General features: G+C 43.1%; 1 protein-coding gene across 3 annotated transcripts in view; it reads left to right on the top strand.

Moving 5' to 3' along the window:
- The first annotated feature begins 779 nt into the window (after positions 1-779).
- Foxp1 (forkhead box P1) overlaps positions 780-20,436 on the top strand; it is a 504,713-nt gene continuing 485,056 nt past the window's right edge. For all 3 annotated transcript variants that reach the window (XM_076940180.1, XM_076940181.1, XM_076940173.1), the window contains exon 1: positions 780-890. The gene's annotated coding sequence lies outside the window, so the exon portion shown is untranslated. The remainder of the gene's footprint in view (positions 891-20,436) is intronic.

Raw genomic sequence — 20,436 nt, 5'->3', positions numbered from 1 at the left:
ATTTTTCTGGACATGCTAATTTGTTTTAGAATAAAGTTTTAATCTGTTGGGTAGCTTTTGTTCATTTGACACCTACCCGAACCTCTTGCCTGAATCAAGAATTTTATCATTTCCCTCTCCATCCCTGTGCTCAAGGCCGACATTGGGATCAGGCTTTAGTCTCTGGGAATTTTCCACCCACGGTCTTGTAGGTTATCAGCTCACCATTTGGGAAATCAGAGATGCCATCATGTGTAAAGTCAGTAGCTTTAGAGAAGTCTTAGAGTTGGCCTTTGTTTGGCCAGCACCCAGTCACTGAAAGTCAGTCCATGCTTCCTGTGTCAGTGGGGGCCAGGGAGGTGGCTGAGCATTAGGTGGCGGTGACAAAAACATGCAAGCGTGAAGATTTTGAATTCAGTCCCTGGAACCCACCTTAAAAGCTGTGTGTTGTGCCCTGTATCTGCAGTCTTAGCATCCCTACAGTGAAGTGGGAGGTTGAAGTAGGTTCCCTTGAAAGCCTGCAGGCAAGCTGCCCTGGTGCATGAAGTGCAGATGAGAAGCAGCTAGAGAGGTCCTGTCTCAACAGGCTAGAGAACCAGCTCCCGAGGTTATTCCCTGACCTCCACATGTGTGCCCTGGCATGCTCAAATGTTGGCCATGTTGATATTGAGCAGTTAATATATAAACGTATAAGTATACATCAATATGCATATATGCATACATATATATTTTGGGTGCTGGGGATTAAACTGTGCTAACTAAATAAGCTACATCCGCAACCTGTTGTTTTTCCCAGACAGTGTTGCCCTGTGTTGTCCTCTCATGTCTCACTCCTAAGTGCTGTGACCACACCCTCATGCCCAGAGGATTTTTGACAAACAAGCCTGCGCTTTGTCCCCTGAGTCTGCTGGGTAGGTTCTTTTCTCTCTCATCTTCTGGTTTGGGTATTTTAGGTGAGAAGCATTGTGAGGTTGTGGGGTTCATTTGTTTTTAATTTCTGTGACATTGGAGATCCGTGGGGGAGGGGAGGCTGTTCTCACCTTCCTTTCACCTATGTGTCAAGCCTGGTTCTGACTTGTTGAGGAAGTAGAGCTCTGAGAACTGGAGGCTGACATTCATTCTGCCAGCACAGTGTCTTTCTGGAAGGGCGGGCCCCGTGGATGGCAGGTGCTGACCCCGTGGGATAACTCTTAGACTTTCCTTTCATGTATAAACCCTGCATATCAGTAAGCTGTACCAAGGAGGAAGGAATTTGGCTTTTATATTTTACATGATGCCTTTCATGATGTAGAATTCTAGGAACTTAGACTATATCACACATTGTTCTAAAAAACACTGTGTTTTCTGTTAACTTGGTTGGAGTTATGTGCAGAGGCCACAAGAAGGAAGTTCCCATCTCGTTTCATATGCAGGCTGCTGAGCTGCCTGTTGAGAATTGACATCGTTTTAATTCCTTCTTAAAGAAAAATGAGCCATTAGCACATTTAAGCTATCATTTGGTTAATGTGCATTTTAATTTCATTTCAGCGTGCTATGTATTATTATTTGTGTTGATTATGTCACCAGAGTTCTGGAAAGCAATCGCAGGTGAAGATGCGGGCTGGTCACCTATCAGCCCTTCATCAGAGGGTAATATTGTTGACCTTGGTCAAGGATGACCAGACTCCTAGACCTCTGGACATATTCTGCTCTGATGGTGGCTCTTAGATTTCCCCCTGCACAGTAGGCTATGCAGTTCTGTCTGATTGATTGGAACGGGCTCATGAGATGGAATCTTTGTATCCCTCCTGCGTTCTGTGAGTTTAGCAATGTTTGTAAGAAATAATCATAGCAGACATCCATTAGACACTTATTTTTCCCCTGCACTAGCTTAAGTATCACATTGGTTATCTCATTTACTCCTAACTGCACCTCTGTGTGGTGCATATTATCATTCTGGATTTATTGTCGAGGCTGAAGCGGAGTATTCAAGTCCCATGCATAGAATCACAGAGCATCATCAGTGGGTTCTACCGAAGCTTGGGTCAGGTTCCGTATTGACCTAACAATTGGACGCCTGCTGTTTGTTCCTGTTCTTGTGGGTTTCATGGCTATCCAGGGTCCTTTTATGGTACTCCACAGGGAAAGTCGTGTAGTTTATATTTGTCTTTGTGGAAAAAAAAAGTACTATGGTACTGGAGAGATAGCTCAGTGGGTAAGAGCATATCCCGTGCAAGTGTGAGGACTGAGTTTGAGTTCCCAGTGCCACTTAAAATCTGAGTATGAAGTCTAGGATTACTGGGGCTTGTTCATTGCCAGCCTTGCTTCAGGATCAGTGACAGACCCTGTCTCAAGGGACAAAGGCAGGGACTGCCAAATATCCTCCTTTAGCGTTCACATGCCATCGTGTGTATGTATGACACACACACACACACACACACACACACACACACACACACACACGCACATGTGAAGGATGGCATGCATTTGAAACTGAAACTTGCTCTGCACATGAAGTCCACAGTAGAAAGGAGAATGATTTCTTCCAATTTCCACCCTGCCCTCAATATTTCTCATTTTCTAGCCAAGATTCCGGTCATGGGCTCAGTGTGGAATGCCTTTCTGTCTGTTGGCAGCCCCTGGAGCAGCAATGCCTGAGTGTCTGGACCCCAGGAACATAAACATATAGGAACATTAGGCCAACCCAAGAGAGAACAGGTGTTCAGGGGAAGGCCCTGATGTTAGACCTTTGTGGTAGTGGGAAGGCTGAGTGTTATGTGTGACATTTAGGCCTCATGTCCATAAGCAACAGGGACTTCTGCTCTTAGGATAGCTCTGCAGTATAGGCAGCCAAGACTCGTTCCAGGAATGTGTGGGATTACATACTATTTTTAACATCAGGTGCACTTGGGTATTAATAAGGGAACTTTTCTCTATATATTTCTGAAAGTTGCAGACTAGGTTATATAACTGTGAGTGACATGCCATTTGTGGTTTCTCTGCACCTACTTAGAGAACATGGGAAACTGAGGGGCAGTGTCTTGCTGTTCCAGTGACTGAGAGCTGTAAGGGTTTTTTACAGCTTTCCAAAGTCTTGGGCTACTTTTAGCCTTTGTAAGGTGTGTGAGGCCTGGGGTGGGGCTTATTTGGTCGTGAGTCCTTGCCATGAAGATATGACGATCTGAGTTTGGACCCCAGCACCCACAGAAAAAAGCTTACTGTCTTAGTTTGTGTTTGTGATCCCAGTGCTGGGGAGAGGTTGGGAGTAAGGGGTGGCTCTCTGGAGCTCTCTGGCTGGCTCTTCTAGCCAGATGCATGAGCTCCAGGTTCAGAGACAGCAGGAGGGAGAGCAACTAAGGGAAGCATTTTACACTCATTTCTGGCTTCCAGACACATGTTCCCCTGCCCTAATGCATGCCCAGCCCATGCGTGTGAGTGTGAGTTTGGGGGTTGGGCAGATGAAGCCTTATCTAGTACACTTGCTGTTCTGGTGGTTGATAACCCAGTTATGGGATGCAACGAGTCTTTGTAGCTCTCTTCCCTCCCTAGCTACTGGGGTATTGGATTTTTTTAGAGCCTTGAAGTTAGGAGCACTTCTCCAGATCAGATACAGTGGTTTAGCCTGATACCTGAACACTCTGTGTCTAACCTGTACAATAACAATAGTTGACATACTGGGGTAATTGTGACAGGCCAAAGGTTATATTTGTGTTAGAGTCTTCCTCTAATAATTCCCTGAATCATTTCACAGTAGCCAAAGTAAGTCTAAGCTTGGAACTCACTGTTTCCTCTTCTCTCACTCTGTAAGGTCTCATATTAGGATTTTTTTTTGGGGGTGGTGGTGGTGGTCACTGACTTAGATTGTTCTTTGAGGTAAGATATTTATCAGGACAGTTATAGATAGGTATTGGTAGACAGCAAGATTGTGAAGGCTCTGAGGAGAGTTCAGGCCTACTGGGTGGTGTGGGGGTTCCTTCTTACATGTTTTAGAAAAACATGTAATGTAATGTGGTTGATGGTAGCTCATAGCAAGGGATTCCACTGAGGTTTGCTCTGATTCCTGCTGACAAGAGCAGGGACAAAGGTTGCACATTTAGTTATTGTGTGTCTTTCATAAGGGACTTGCTACCTGCAGCCCCTGCTTAATTCGTGTCATGACTGTGGGTTCATTAGCTTCTTTGGGGGGGGGAGCAGGAGGATTAGATTCCCATGTAGACTTGCATTTTCTTTTCAGCAGTGGGAACTACAGCCAGTTATGAATATGGAGAGAAGATGGTTCTGTCAGGAGCATGCTGCAGTAGCTTCAGTCCAAAGGTCACACCTCCGAGTACTTGAGGTCATAGTTTTTGATGCTTTTGGTCTGAGAACTGCCCAGGAAAGGTGTTAAATTTATATTGTTAGGTCCACAGGATTTTTCAAGAGAACTTAATCACTGAAACAGGCTGGACAGCTTCAGGTCTCCCTAATAATGGAAGCCTGGCCAACACACTAATCTTTCTAAAGCTTCAGTTTGCTCATATGGCAAGTGGGGGCAAGGTTGTGATGTCATTGGTATTGTGAAAAGTCTGTAGCAGAGTTATAACCTTATGACCAGGAATATGTGTTTCTTGCATCTATATTTGACCTCGGGAGACATTTGCAGATTTTCTTTTAACTGCCAGGATCATTGCACATGGAAGGGTGGAAGCTCCAAACTGCGCTCTTTAATGGATTAAAGGCCCACCTTCTGTAGCCTCAGAAGGTGCTTTTTGTGATTTAAAAAAAATTTTTTTTTGAATCAGTGTTAGAATTTTTACATAGATCTTTGAAAAAAGCCTTCTGTCATAAAAGCCTGTGTGAGTTGACATGTGTAAATATGCAGGTAGACAGTTTGAAGAAACGTGTATTATTTACTGATCAATGCGGTGTCTCCTCTGGGCCATTACACTCAGTCATTTCCTGTCAATCTCTTGGCGCTGTTATAATCAGTCTATGGATATGCATATTAAGATATAAGGAAGTTATTGTGCATGGGTGTCGGTAGCTTTTTAATTAATAACACTGCTGCTTTAAAAAGGTGTCAGGCTAGCTTCTTTGTAGGGTGGTTAATAAATAGTCTACCGAATTGCACGAGAAAGTAAGGTGGCCGTGCTCAGGCTGCTGGAAAGTGCGCGTTTGTAGCTGGGAGTAGCACTGGTGTGTGTGTGTGTGTGTGTGTGTGTGCACCACAGCAAGGTAGCTCAGTGAGTGAGGTGCTCGACGTGAAAGCCTGATTGATGATCTGAACTTGGCCCCCCAGAAACCCCGTGAAAGTCAGACACATTAGTGCATGTATCTAATCCTTGCCTTTCTGTGGGAAGATGGGAGACTGAGACAGGAGAACTCAGAAGCTCACAGCCTGTAGCCTGTGGTACAGGGTAGCAAACAGCTAAGAGACCCTGTCTCAAACCGGATGGGGCAGAGACCAAGTACCCAAGGTTGTCCTCTGACTTAGGTACTATGAATGAAAATCAGATGAGTTACGTGGATAAAGGCAACTTTAGCTTCTCTGTCTCTGTTAGAGAAGAGCAGTCCTTTTCTAGAAACAACAAAAGAATGATTGATTTAAGTTTATGAGCTGCTTGGTTGAGACTACAGCTGTTCCCCTCTGGCACCATGGAGCAGTGCAGCAAGGGCCATATGTAAATGAGTGGGCGTGGCTGACTTCCAGTCAGATTTATTTATAGACAGCTGAATATGAATGTCAGTTTTTTTTTCCCCATGTCATAAAGGAGTGATACTCTTTTCACTTTGTCTTCATCTATTTAAGAATGAAGCTGCATGTAGCTCATTGGTAGCAAGTTGTATTTGGCCTGAGGTATGGCTCTTGCCAAGACCAAGAGGTCAGAGAGTATTCAAGAAATCGAAGATTCTGTTATTTGTACTGACGTACAAAATTACTGTGTGTGTGTTGGTGTGGGGGTGTGGTGGGTGCAGGTTCCACATTGCACACGTCTTGAAGGTCAAAGGACAGCTGGCAAGAGTAATTTCTCTCATACCCCAAGGGTCCTCAGGATTGAACTCAGATTGTTAGGCTTGGGAACAAGCACCTTTACCCACTGAGGCATCTTTCCAACCCCCTTTTAAAACTCTGTTTTGTGCTTGCATGTGCACGTGTGCATGTGTGTACACCAGTGGAACACAGAAGACAACCCTTGGTGTCATCCTCAGGTACTTCATCTACCTCCTATAAGACAGGGTCTCTCATTGGCCTGCATCAGCCAAGTCGGCTAGACTGGCCAATCAGGGAGCTTCTCTCCACCTCTCCAGTGCGCAGCAGCATACTTGGCAGTTTTGCATGGGTTTTCAATGGGAAAAACGTATTTCAAATAATTTTCATGTTAAGGTAAGCTGTCCTATATAGTTATTGATTCATTTAGAGTGACATTTTATGAGCCTCTCCTCCTTTTTGGAGTAGAAGCTAGGCTGGGAATAGATAATGCAGTGAGAGAGAAGCCATGGAAGTCAGGACATTGGAAACTATTGTGTGATCCTATCTCTAGTCCCTTCACAGCCAAAATGTTCTAGAAGCTATTGCATATCACACCAGGAAAGTTTAAGTTTCCTAGTAGATGCAAATGAAAGTCTTTTTAAAAAAGACTTACATATTATTTTAATACATTCAGTGTATATTAAATCTGTGGCAAAAATAGAATTAGCACATCATTTCGTTTCTCAGATATTATTGCTTAAATGTAATGTTTAATAAAAGTTTTAGAAATTTTAAGGAAACAGCATTATTGTCCAAGTGGTAGGTACTTGGCCACAGCAGAATTGTTATAGTGATTATGTATAGGAAATTTTCTTTTAAATGACCCTGTACATATATTTTGAAAGAGCTAGAGAGGTGGCCCAATAGTTTAGAGAACTTATTACTTTTACAAAAGACCTAGGTTTGGTTCCTAACATTTAAATGGTGACTTACAAACCACCTGTGACTCCAGTTCCTCTTCTAGCCTCTGCCAGTTTATACACAGATGTAGTGCACATAAAACACACACACACACACACACACACACACACACACACACAAGTCAATAAATACATATATAAGTAAAGCTTAAAACTATATTCTAAGTAAAGTAGTTCCAAGGAAAGTAGTTCCATGTTGGGTGATTTTCTGTTAAAAAAAAAATTTATATAGGATAAGAATGATCAGAAGAGATTGGAATTCTGGGTAGAAGTTGGCTTGGGCAGAGGCTGTATCTCAGTGGTAGAATTTGTCTTGCATTTGTGAGGCCCTTGAGTTACATGTCCAACATATTTTTTAAGATTTATTTATTTACTTATTTATTTTATTTATATGAGCATACTGTTGTTGTCTTCAGACACATCTGAAGAGGGCATCAGACTCCATTACAGATGTTTGTGAGCCACCATGTGGTTGCTGGGAATTGAACTCAGGACCACTGGAAGAACTATCAGTGCCTTTAACTGCTGAGCCATCTCTCCAGCCCCATGTCCAACATCTTAACATCTTAACAATGAATACTAAGCGTGGTTGGAAGTTGCCTCAAATCAGAGTTCTCCCTGGCTCTTTGCTGGGTGACTTGATGTTTCCAAACTGGTGGGAAGTTCAGATGGGGGATTGGAATGGGGAAGATGAGTTTGTAGACATTTTTCATCATCAATTCCAAGGGTAGAGCTATGAGTGAGAGGAAATGTTCAGAGTGTGTGTGGCACAGTTCTCCAGACATCCCACTCATAAGGGACAGTGGGAACCTGACAGAGAAAAAGAAATGGAGAGAATGGGACAGGGGTTAAGAAGAGTGTTCCTCATCTGTGTCATGGTAAAACTAAATTGGACATGCAAGGGAAAGTTTCTGATTGTCAACCATCCAGGATTTGTGAACCAGTGTCTTGTTAATGCAGTCAGAAAACAAACATCCAGTAGAGATGAGATGAGCCTTTCTGAGACAAACACCCACACAGGCCTTCATTGTGATGAAAAAGGTAGGGAATGGGAGAGAGAACCCTCAAAGGTAGTTGTATGTTCAAGGCCCTTCAGATTACTTACTTACCTTCTCTTTGTTAAATAAGAAAAACAACAACAACAACAAAACCCAAATGTATGCCAGGATCTAGGGCCAAGATGTGGAACCTTTAATAGGAAATGGCCAAGTGTGGTAGTTGCTGGCACAGGCTGTTAGTCTGAAAGCTTGCCTTTGAATCCTACAACCTTTGGTAAGTCACAGATCTCTGTACCTTAACTTGCTTTTAAAGGAGAAGTTTTAGGTGATTGTGGAATTCCAGAGCACGAATGTACAGAAAACAGAGTTGGCATAGACTGTATTCTCAGTAAATAATAAGTAGTTCATCACTAGCCCTAAAGCTTGGCAACTTGACCTAAATTTTAAGAAAGTGCTTTGTAGTCAGTATGGTAGACTATTTTATTCTCCCCTCTAGGGTGTTCAGGATGTGTGAGTGTGTGTCTGTGTCTGCTTGCCTGGCTGGCTGCCTTTGTCTATGTCGGGTGATTGTCACAGCATTCATAACACATCCAGAGACCCTTGCGTGCTTTTGACCATGGAGGCCAGAGAGGAATTAAATTCCCTAGATCTTGAGTTATGGGTGGTTGTAGGCCATCCAACATGGGTGCTGGGAAACTAACCCAGTACTCTGGAAGAGTAGCAAGAACTCTTAACTGCTGAGACAGCCATCCAGCCCTTGAATCTTGGAGACAGGTTACAGATGTACATCTGGCCGAGCCTTAGAGCTAGGAAGCTCTTTTAAAAACTGGCCTCCCAACTGCCACCATTAAGCCTCCTACTAATTCATTGTGTTACATTCCTATGGATGCGATCTCCTGTACGTGATAACCTGTTAGCAGTGTGAGGTCCTTCTCAAGTCTTCTGCAGGCTGGCCATACTTTGCCTGCTGTTCCTGTGCTGTGTAAGGTTTTGTGTCCCATGACCATCTGGCTGCATCTCAGGGTACCAGCATCTTTGGAGGCATATTTTGTGTGCATATCCTCATTGATCTGTAATTCACTTAAAGGTGCCTTTTTTTCTGGCAAAACCATCTTTTGCATTTGGAAGTGAAATGTTCTGACTATCCTTAACCTACTTCCTAAATTTCAAATCTGAGAATCTGGCATCCAGAGAGTCTGCTGTTAGAGAGTCGTGGGTTGCTGGAATAGGCTTGTCTTTGTTTGAAGGCAGGCACCTGTAAGGCAGTCTTAGTGAAAACCATGGATCTAGTCTCCAACGTAAAGGTTCAGTGAGTACCAGTCAGTGTTCTGTCCTTTCTTCCCAGTCAGTTCCTTCATCGTCATGACAGGAAGTCTGTGAGTATTTGCTTCTTGTTTCAAGATGTCAAAAGCAATGCTGCTTGGGTTGAGTTGGAGACTTGGCTTAGACAGATTCAACTGGAGAGTTTTATTTTACTGGATTTCTTTCTGTTTCTTTCTTTCTTTAGTTGGTTTGTTTGTTTGTTTGTTTTTCCTTTCTTTCATGAATGTGACCAGGACTATTTATCATATATACTTAAATTGTATAATTTCTTCATTTAGCCTAAAAAAAAAATGATGGTGTCTGTGATATCTTTTGCTTTTCTCTTTGTTTTAATGCCTGAAAATTGTATAAGTAATACAGAATAACCTCGTATTGGGCCTAGTTGATTTTTACTCTTTGAAACTGTTTGAAGCTATTGTTTTAAAGCTTCTGTCATTCTCAGGCTTTTCTTCCTGACACCAGGAATGGTTGCTTCATTTTCTTTCAGCTTCTTCCTTGTAACTTGCCCTCCCCCTCCATCCAGAAGAAGTCCCAGAGAGGAAGCCAATCACAGTGATAGCAGCAGTAGGAAGATTTCAGAGTACATTTTCGGGCGTGTACAGTATCTTGAGGGATGGCTGGGTGCCTTCTATGATACTTAACACATTTCCTGAACATGGAGCCTCACCATGGCAACAGCCGTGTCACATGACATCTCAGTGACACATGTGAGGTGCTGTCACAGCTCATCCCAGGTTGAACGCCTGTGACTCATTGTTTCCACTGACACAGTGACTACTGTAACTTGCAGTTGGAAGGTTCTGGGGTTTTCAGTGCCATTACGGAACACTGACGCCCATGGCGCATGGAGGGCTCGAGGAAGGGAAGCGTAAATAAATAAGCGTGTGCTGTAAACATTGCCTTCATTAGCTTTGCAGAGAAATACTTGTTCATCAGTCACCCCTTCTTGCCACTCACATTCTCTCTCTTTCCTTTGAAAAGCATATTTTGTTGCTAACACCTTGGAAGCTTGAAAATGATTTTTATTTTTAATCCAAGCTCTATCCACGTCTACTTGGCACACGAAACAGGAGAGTTCACGGTGGCCCCTTTTAGTATTTATTTATATTCTTCACATGTAGCAGATTTACTGATGAAGGCATGATTCTGGGAATATTATTTTTCTCATTGTGAAATATATAGAATCCATAAATCAGGGTAGTATGTGAATATTACTCATATAGGGGCCTGAAGATTCTATTATATCAAAGGACTGTTTTAGAGGTCCAAGATGGGTAGTATTTTAACATATTTTAATTTCTGAGTGATTCAGTGAGTGATTAAAAAAGTTGATGTGGAATCTGGAAGACATTAAAGAGATGTCAAGGACAGACGGGTTTTGATTTGTAGCCTAATGAAATGTTTTCCCAACTTTTAAAGATTTCCTTTTTCTTTTTCAGTAGAACTTTAATCATTTGCTTGTGTTTCTGGCATGGCAAGGTTATTCCTGTTTCTGTTCAGTGATGGATCCAAAGTGAAAATGGGATAATTTTTAATTAGCAAAATTATAAATCCATTTGCAGCCAAATGTTTCTTGTCTTGTATAAACTGTGATGTTTCACATTTCCCCTTAATCATTTTGGAAAGTTAATTCGGGAGATCTGCTTCAGTTGGTGATGTTATGTATGGATAGGGAGTCTCGGTATTAGAAATTACCTTGCAAGTCTTTTCTCCTTGCGTGGTCTGAATGAGCATCCTTTCAGTGGTATGTTACTGGTTGAGGCTTTGTGGTTATGTGCGGAGGATATAGTCATCCATCCAGTGGTTGGATGGATGCAATGCTAAGTATCATAGGAGAGAGGTATTTTCTAGGATGTCAGGAGTGTTTGTGGTGGGGTTTTGTTGTACAGGTTCAGAACTGCTTTTGTTAAGGTTGCCTGTGTGTTTATTTGCATCAAAATGTCACGCATTTGCTTTATATTCCACCTATGTGAATAGCGACAGCTCTTGAAGGTGTGTTTCATTAAGGAGAAGAGGCTTGTGAGCCAAGGCATGGCAGCCTGCTCACAGTTTTCCAGACTTCTCACTTTACTGTACATCTGAATAGGAGAGCTTTGTATTCCCTCAGCACTCTTTAGACCAATACTTGGAAAGGAACAAATTCTATAGAAACGAGAAGGGATTTAAGTGTTCAGAGTTTGAGAGTCTGCCTAAACTGAGGACCTTTCCAGCCCTTCGAACCTTGACTCTCACTGGGTGCTTGGGAGAGTTGCAGAATTTTATAGTGTTTCTCTTGGATCCTTTGGGTATGTGTGGGGGAGTACCAGGTCCTGCCCTCCTTATTGCACCATTGTTGCAGAATGATGGTGGTTTAAACTTGCTAGAGCAGTTGCTCTCAACCTGTGGGTCACAACCCCTCTGGCGGGTCAAATGACCCACTTGTATGTGTTGCCTAAGACATCAGAAAACACGAGTATTTACATTATGATTCATAACCTTAGAGAAGTACAATTATAAAGGAAAAGTGAAAATAATTTTATGGGTAAAGGTATTCACAACCTGAAGAACTGTATTAAACAGTCAGGTCAAGGCATTAGGAAGGTTGAGAATCACTACCATAAAGAAGCTGTGTTTGCCGTAGTGGCTCAGGGTTATATACAAAAGCCCTCATCTCTAGACATGAGTCTTTGAAAACCACAAGTGTCTCTTACCAAGTTCAAGTGGAAAAAGAAGATAAGTGTCAACAAATTTCCTTTAGATTGAGTAATTTTATTATGAAGTTATTTCTTAAGGTTTCTAGGGAGTCTCATAGGTTTAACTACTTAGCATTGAGCTGAGAACCAGAATAAGGAGCAGGAACCTTCTACTAAAAACAGATACACAGAAAAGGCCTGATTAGCCACCGACCGACTGAACGCTAGTTTTGTTTTGAATTTAAGGAGACAGTTACAGTTTCAGGTGTAAAAGCCTTCTGTGCCTTATAGGATTTTCTTAGAATCCTTGTCTGGATTTTGTAGAGAAGTTGCCTGTAGACGTGAAGATGGTGGATGGGATGGCTCACTCCATGAATTGCTTGCTGTGTGAATGTGAAAGCTTCAGTTTGATCCCCAGGACCCACTTAAATGGTGCTCCCTTGCTTCCTTAAAATCTCAGCTCTGGGAGGCCAAGGTAGGCGGATCCATTATAGTTCCCAGCCAGACAGCCTGGCCTACTTGGTGAGTTTCAGGCCAGTTTCAAAATCAAAAATAGGTGAATGGCATCTGGGGAATAACATTTGAGGTTGTCCTCTGGGCTCCACATGTGTGAACATGCCTGTGCATGTGCACTCTGGTTCATAAACACATGCATACATGAACACCGCCCCCCCCCCAGCCCAGTAGAGCCAACTCTGATGATATTGTTAATTCTCTGAAATAGCATCTGCTGGGTCTTCTCTAGGTATTTTTTTTTGCTAAAGACGTGGCAAAAACGATCCACTGTCACTGCACTTTCCAATACCTCTTACAGACTCACTGGCTTGGAGGCACTTGAAGTGTGTGTGGCGGTGACAGTGAGGTGGCTGAGTGGGAGGGTATATATACCCTGGATTTATTCCAAAGATCTCAGCATGTGATGAAATAAGAAGATTGGATACGTTGTTAAGTGAGCTGTATCATCTGTAGTTTTACCTGTTTCCTTTTGTTTTATGTGGATGGTGGAAATTTCAAATGGCATTTGTGGCTTGCCTTTGATTTCTGCTGTGTGTCCCCATTAAACCTGTCACACTCATGATTTAAAAATTAGAATTCCTGTTATTAAAGGGGTACAGTGTTTCCTAAAGCAGCTCATTTGATCAGCCATAAATGTAATGTAACAATTAAAAATACTCCTTTTATTGTTCATCATCTGATTGTAAGCAAAGCAATTTCAGTCATTTCCGTTTCTTATATGCTGTGATGTGACCTGTCTACTTAGAGTCAAGTAGTTGACATTCACATAGTGACATGGAATTTTATTACACAATCTCCTTTATTTAAAAAAACAAAACAAAACAAAAACTTCCCTCTCATCATGTAAACCTGTACATCTTAAACTGGGATGCATTCACACAGATCTATATTTGAGTAATAAAGCTTTCTCCCAAAATGGGGAAAATATATTCTGGTGTATCTCTATTTTTCTTGATGATTTTTGTTGGAAAGTTATGTTTTTATAATTTAAGTGATCCAGCTGATGCTGCCCATATAGTGTTCTGTGTGTGTACATCATATATGTGTAATACGCCAAAGTGTGTATTCTATGTGTGGTTTTCTGGTCCTGGAGATGCACAGAGCCTCACACATGCTAGCTGAATGCTCATCCACTGAGCTGTACCCCACCTAGCTCTTCAGTGTAAGGTTTTAAATGTTTGTGGTGACACTTCCTAACTATATAGGTTTCCCCTTTGCTTAGGCTTTAGATTGTTTCTTCTTCATCAGAACTGTGGGCTTTGTGCGCCTTTGAAGGCTCTCCAGTGACAAGTATAGAGCACCTTTAGGACTGGAGGCAAAAGACGGGGAGGAAGCCAGACAACAATGAGGGAGAGGAAGACGTTGCATTTGAGATTTATTAAGATGCCTCACTCCAAAGTTTACTTCTGACATCAAGTTGTGCATCTTTGGCTAATGCATTTCACCAGCTTTTCTCTTTTTTTCTCCATATTGGTAACATACACATCAAAAAGGTCTGCCAGTACCCAGAGAGCAAGGCCTGAAGTCATTCTGTCACCTTAGGTGGAGAACAACAGTAGAATGAGTTTTGGGTTCAAAGTTTGACCCATATTTTAACCATCTAACCTAGTTATATATCATTTAGCTATTTTTTTCCCTTGAAACAGGATCTATGTAGCTCTGGCTGTCCTAGAACTTGCTCTGTAGACTGGTCTGGCCTTGAACTCACCTGCCTCTGCCTCCTGAGTGCTGGGATTCAATGCATTCACCACCACTGTCCTGTTGATTTTGCTATTCTTAACTCCTAGCATCCTGATCTCAGAAAGAGAATTAAAAAGAAAATACCTTGTCTTCTCACTCCTAGGAAGAGCGGAGGGCATGGATCTGTGCAGTGACTGTGTACTGGGCATTGTGCATAAACAATAGTTGTGGAGGTGGCAGAGCCCGGCCAGGTTGTAATCAGTGTGATTATGTGGACTGGCTTTTTCTTGTGTCTTCCATGTCCACATTCTCATAACACACTGAGCTATGGGCTGGAATGGTCTTCATGAACAAAACACCTTGGTATGAGTCAAACAGCAAACTCGAATTCCTTCCTTGTTTACTCTCCAATGGGATCCCAGCTTGTTTCAGGGTTGCAGTGCTGAGAGACATAGGAATATGTCTCTACTCAAGCTTAGCATCTTTGATGTCTCTGGAACCACACGTGTTCAAGGGAAGCAGTTCTCATATGTTTAATATCATTTAAAACAGAGCATGCACGATGAGGAGCCCTTGGTTGTGGGTGCTCTTCCCATGTGTGCAGAGTCCTTTTGGATCAGCCAGATTGTTCTGTTTCTTTTGCAGTCACATTTCTATGTTTGTTTGGAGGTCATGATTGTGTGTGAGCAGCTTTACAGGTTGTGTTTTAAAAGAATGATTTGTACTCAGTGAGTGAGTTCAACTAGTAAGGAGATTACAGAGCAATCCTGAGTTCTTCAGTTCATTACCCAGAGCCACATACAAAAGACAGGCTTGGGGATGTTTGAGAGGCAGAGACGGTTGGGATTTTTTCTGGATAATCAACCCAGTATTCTACTTGGTGAATTCCAGGTCAATGTGAGACTCAATCTCAAAAAGGCTAAGCAGACAATATCATGATGAACAACATTCACGGTTGACTTCTGGTTTCCACACACACTTGCACACATGTACACAAGTGTGGACACACATACACCCCCACATATTTTAAATCTTTATTCCCTGTTATGAGTACTGTGCCACACAGAAATGGCAGAATTCAGGGAGTCCAGTGAAGGTGATCCTGCTTTGGTAAGCACCTAATCCCAATGTGATGCTTTATCCTCCACAGAATCAGTTTTCACTACTTGTACCTCCTCCCCCGACAAAAATACGGCTCTCAAGGCAGTGAAGCACACAGCCCATAATGAAAAACAATAAAAAGTGCGGTTGGGCATGTGCTTTTGGAGACTCGGGACTTCATCATGAAGTGTAAATGTAATTACTTTTGTGCATCCTTTACCATTAGGCACACTGTGGGGAAAGGGACAGGAAAGCACTGCTAACAGGGTTGTGCAGCAAAGTCCGATAAATCTTTAAACTTGGGAGTCACCTGCTGTTTGCTGCAGCCTTATCACATCTCCACTGAGCCACCAGAGTGAGTTTTGCTCTGATCACTGCCATGCTTCATAGAGCCACGTCTCTGTGCTTTGTCCTCAAAGGGTGGAGGAGACTCAGGTAGAACAGGAAGAGAACGTGCCGGATGCTCGGAAGTATGGATTCATCGGTGAATGGTCTTCTCTTTAGCGTTTGTTATTTAGTCCCTGGCCATTGAACTTGTATGTTTTCAGGAACTAAAAACGCCATGAGTCCTACCTATGAGTTGAAAAGAATGTGTTTTGGTGTGGCTTTGGTAAGTTCTAAGGTCCTCTAGTAAATCCGAGTCCTCCATGAAAAAGGCTAGAAGGTAAAAACTGTTGCTGGGGTGATTGTTGGTTAGATGTAATGATGTAGGAGGAAAATCTTTAAACTATGGCAGCATTGCCATTGATAAACCTCAGTAATTCATTCCTGGCCTTTCCCACCACAACAGTAGCTTGCACTCCCACCCACCCCGCCCCCTAGCCCTGTTTCTTCTCAGTAACCCTTTTTGACCTGCGAATTTAGTGAGTACATGAATTTTTTTTTTTTTCCATAGCCACGTGCCATCTGGCACACGGTCGGTCATAGTGAGTAAACAGTTGGTGAGTTAGTGTTGTGTCTCATCAAGTATCATGATGGTTGTATTAGTTTCTGTTCTATTGCTGTGCTAAGACACCACTACCAAGGCATTCTACTTTATCAAAGAGAATGTTTAGTGGAGCCTATGGTTCTAGAGGGTTAGAGTCCACAACGGAAGAGTGGAGGCATGGTGGGAACAGCAACATCTCAAAACAAAGAAGGAGAACCTTGAAACCTCAAAGACTACCCCTCAGTGACACACCTTCCCAACAAGAACACACCTCCTAATACTCCCCAAACAGTTGTACCAGCTGAAGACAGGGTATTCACATGAAGGAGCCTCTGGGGATCATTCTCATCCAGAATCATCACAGGGGTGATCATGGCAGCTGTGGTGACTGGAACAGGCTGGTATGGGGGTGTAAAGTCCTCAAGGGTCCTCTCAGCTCACCCTTGCCACAGTTCTCTTCATGTTATCACGTCAGTTGCTCCTGGTTTGGTGGTAGGAAGTTGAGGCTTGAGAATGTTAAGGGACAAAATCGTGCCCAATAACTGGTTGCCTGGTTCTTCTTGTCAGACACATGGCATTGAAGACCAGCTGGTGTGCTGCTCCAGTGGAGCTTGTGACAACTCTCTGGGATACCTTCCCTAAACTATGTTTCCAGCAGTATTTCTTTCTGCAGCAATGAATGGGAAAGCCAACCAGATGTAACTAATAATGAAGAGAAGAATAAATCGCTTATCTGTAGGAACAGTAGGAACACCATTCCTTCCGTTGTGAGTTACTGCGTAGTGAGCATTGTGACTGAGTGTGCTCAGTTTACCTTTGTAACAACTCTACAAGGTAGAAGATATTTTTGTTCATTATGTTTTACGGGCAGGAAACGGACTCTGCAAGGTGAGAGAGACTGAATAACATTTAGCCAAACCACTCAGCTAGAACGTGGGATGGACCCAAGTCATTTTATAACTTCTTTCAGGAAGATAACAGGCACCAAGGACTCAAAATACCCTTCATATCCTAGGAGTGGTTCATTGCTAAAAAAGAAAAAAACAAAAACAAAAACCAAACAAGAAAACAAAAATGTGTAATTCTTTGAAATTAGGAGTCAATGGTGGGAGAGATGAGATCCACTGATTTTGAATAGAGTTCACCAAGGTCTCTGTGGCCCGATGATGGGAGGAAGGTCCCTGTAGGCATCACTTTGAATTTGAATTTAGCTTCTCGAATAAGGCCTCACAACTGGTGTGGATGTGGCTCCCTGACTCTGGTTCCTGAGAAAGCTCAGTTCCAGGTCTGACATGGAGCCGCTTCCTTCAAGGTTGTGAACTCCTTGGCTTTCAGCTGTGTCTTTTGCTATCGCCCCCCCCCACCCCAAAACCCAGCAAGAGAATGGATACACTAATAGGATTATCAGAGCATGGCTAAGAACGCAGAATTATCAGTCAGTAATCCCCTGCATTTCAGTGTGTGCAGACTGGCTCGCTGGACCTGATTTCCCTTCATTGTACTTCACTCGAACCCCAGGAATGACTCAAATTTGCTTCTTTCCTCCGTTAAAATGGAAACATTTGTGCAGTTGTTTCTTTGAGGAAAGACTGAATTTTGAGAAGGTGACTTTAGGAGGAGTTGGCTTCTGGGAAAGAGATTAAACTATAGACTGGACCTCACTGAATGCTTTTTAAAGTAATGCTGACATACTTTGTTGATACTGGCTATTTTATTTGGTTGCTCTGTGTTCTGAAGTCGTCTCCTTTTTTTTCCCCTTCTTTGAAATCTGTTGGTTGCTATGGCGACAGTGTTGTTTTGGGTTTGGGTGGAGCTCTATCCACAAATGTGGGATAAAGTCATTTATGAAATGGGTTAATATTTATTCTGGCTGGGCATATATGGAACCTGATGTAATGGTAGTCATGATCACACATGCAGAATAAATTTACACTTTTATTGTTATTTTCTTAGTCTGTCTGAATGTGTGCCATTTAGCTTGGAACACTAGCATTTCCTCTCTGATTTGGATATTGCCATTTAAAACCCAGCACCCAGCAGCAGCAGCAGCAGCAGCAGCAGCAGCAGCAGCAGCAGAGTAAAGTTGAGTTGCTTGGGATTGTCTGGGCTCCACATGCCATAGACAGCCTCAGAGACTAATTCCCATTCAGGAGCAGGTTCCTGGGATATCACTCAGCATCCTGCAAGAGAACCAGCTTCGTAGCTTCATCCCGTACCTTTCAGATTTTCAGTCATGTGGCCCCATGGTCTGCTGCCACAGCCCAGTTATGCTTATGTTAGCTGAGAAGTGCCTTCACTAAAACCTCATGTGGTTCAGGACCACTTAAGGAAAGGATAGTGAAGTACCAAGGGTCAGTGACCTGTCCAGATGGAGGATGAGAGAATGTTCCAGAAGTAATCAAGGGAAGCAAGAGAAGCATCTCTACAGAAAGGTTAAAGGGAGGGAGCACATCATATAGAGGGGAAGGTCAGGCAGGTACAAGCCGGGAAGTTTTACAAAGCTTTTCTGTACACGGGCACTTATGTAAGCATGAGGCTGACTGGGGCTTTAAGACGTGACATTAACAAGGCAGTAACTACAGTGGAGTAAAGGACAGCTGTGTGTCACATGAGACTGTGGAGTCTCTTACGGTGATGAGCATGGATCAGGTGTGGTGGAGCATGCCAGTGATCTCACCACTGAGCAGGCGGAGGCAGGATGATCAGAGGTCAGCCTAGAATGTGTAGAGAAACCTTATTTCACAACAGAAACAAAACAACAACAAAAAACAGGCAAGAAGAAAGGCGAAGCACAGAGTCCCGGTGCAAGGAAGAAGACAGATGCCCTTTCAGCCTGCCATTTGGTCACTGTTGAGTTAGGCCTTTGGTGGCTAGGTGGCAGATTCTCTCTGAAGTCGAACAATGGCGTAGGGCATTCCACTGAGTTCCTCTTCTTACTCTTGAGTTCAGAGCTAGACTAACTTACTGAAATGGAGGTTGTTTGGACAAGTATTGTTAATTCTTCAAAAACTTAGGAGTGGGTGGTCCACTGTGTAACCCCAGCACTTGAGAGGCTGAGGCAGCAGCATGGATGTGAGTTGCAGTGTAGCCACAGTTACATTATGAATTCCAGGCCAGCCTGGCTTCAGGGAGACCCTGTCTCAAAATAAACAAACACAAAGACAGTGACAGAAACCAAAACCAAGGGAGGGAGGAAAGGGAGGGAAGGGGCGGGGGGAGTGGAAGGAAGGGGAAAGAAAGAAGGCAGAAATTGAGAGGAATATAGAAAAAAATTGCTCCTCTGAGGGTCTGTGTGTTAGGACCCTGTGAGGTGTCCTTGTGGACTGTTAACCAGTGCTGTGTCTGATTTTAAAGTCCACTTCAGAAGATTATGTCTAGCTCAGAGACGGACTCGGAACATCTCAGGGTCCAAGCCTCTTAGAGCTGGCCAATATCTGTGGTTTTGCCTGGAAGTCTGGCAGAGCTATGAATTTCCAGTCTTCTGCCAGACCGATCTATGGAGCCTTGTGCTTCGGAGAAGTCCACATCTCCTTGTTTGTTCAGATCCCTGGTCCCAGTCCATCTTCTTTGGCTCAGGCCATCACCATAAGGATGAAAGGTTTGGGGCTGTTTGGCATGCCGTTCATTGTTACCTCAATGACCGCTTTACGCGGCATGAGACCACAGAATGTTTCTTAGGTGTAGTTCTGTCCCAGCTGTCTTGGAAAGGTAGCCTCTTCCTTCACTGGAAGAGCTGTTGGAGCTTCGGATAAGACTTACGAGCAAGAATGAGGAGGGGCAATCCCTGTGGCAGTGGGCCTTCGTCTCACAAGGCAATTCATCTATTTAGATAAGCTCAATAGTCATCTCTTCTTTCGGCGGAAGAGATTCTGTCTGTCCACCCATCCACTCACCTACCTTATATGTATATCCACAAGTTCATCTCTCCATCCATCTACCATTTCTCTGTTGGAGTCTTACTAGGTTGATGGGATTGTGTGAAGGACAAAAGCAAGGAATCTTCATCTTTTCAACATTACTAACCCACCCTCCCTAATCTCTCTCCTCCTCCATTTCTTCTCTTGTCCACTCCCCACCACTCATCTCCTAAAATACCATCTGTGACACCCAAACTCAAGTACCTACCTAGTTAGTTGTTTTTTTTTTTTTTTTTAATATCTGTGTTTTCAGTCATGGGCATCCTAGCTCCTCTGTCTTTTAAACTCTGCTGCAGAATATAACATTGGGTTTTTATCACTGCAGATGAATGTTCATTAAATTGTGAAGAGAAGCAATGTGTCTAAGGGTGAGGGTCACTTGAAGGACACAGGTGTGGTTCCTTGCAACTGTG

This window comes from Arvicanthis niloticus, chromosome 9 (genome assembly GCF_011762505.2).
Source record: "Arvicanthis niloticus isolate mArvNil1 chromosome 9, mArvNil1.pat.X, whole genome shotgun sequence".
NCBI lineage: Eukaryota > Metazoa > Chordata > Mammalia > Rodentia > Muridae > Arvicanthis > Arvicanthis niloticus.
This window is presented reverse-complemented; position numbering and strand designations above follow the sequence as displayed.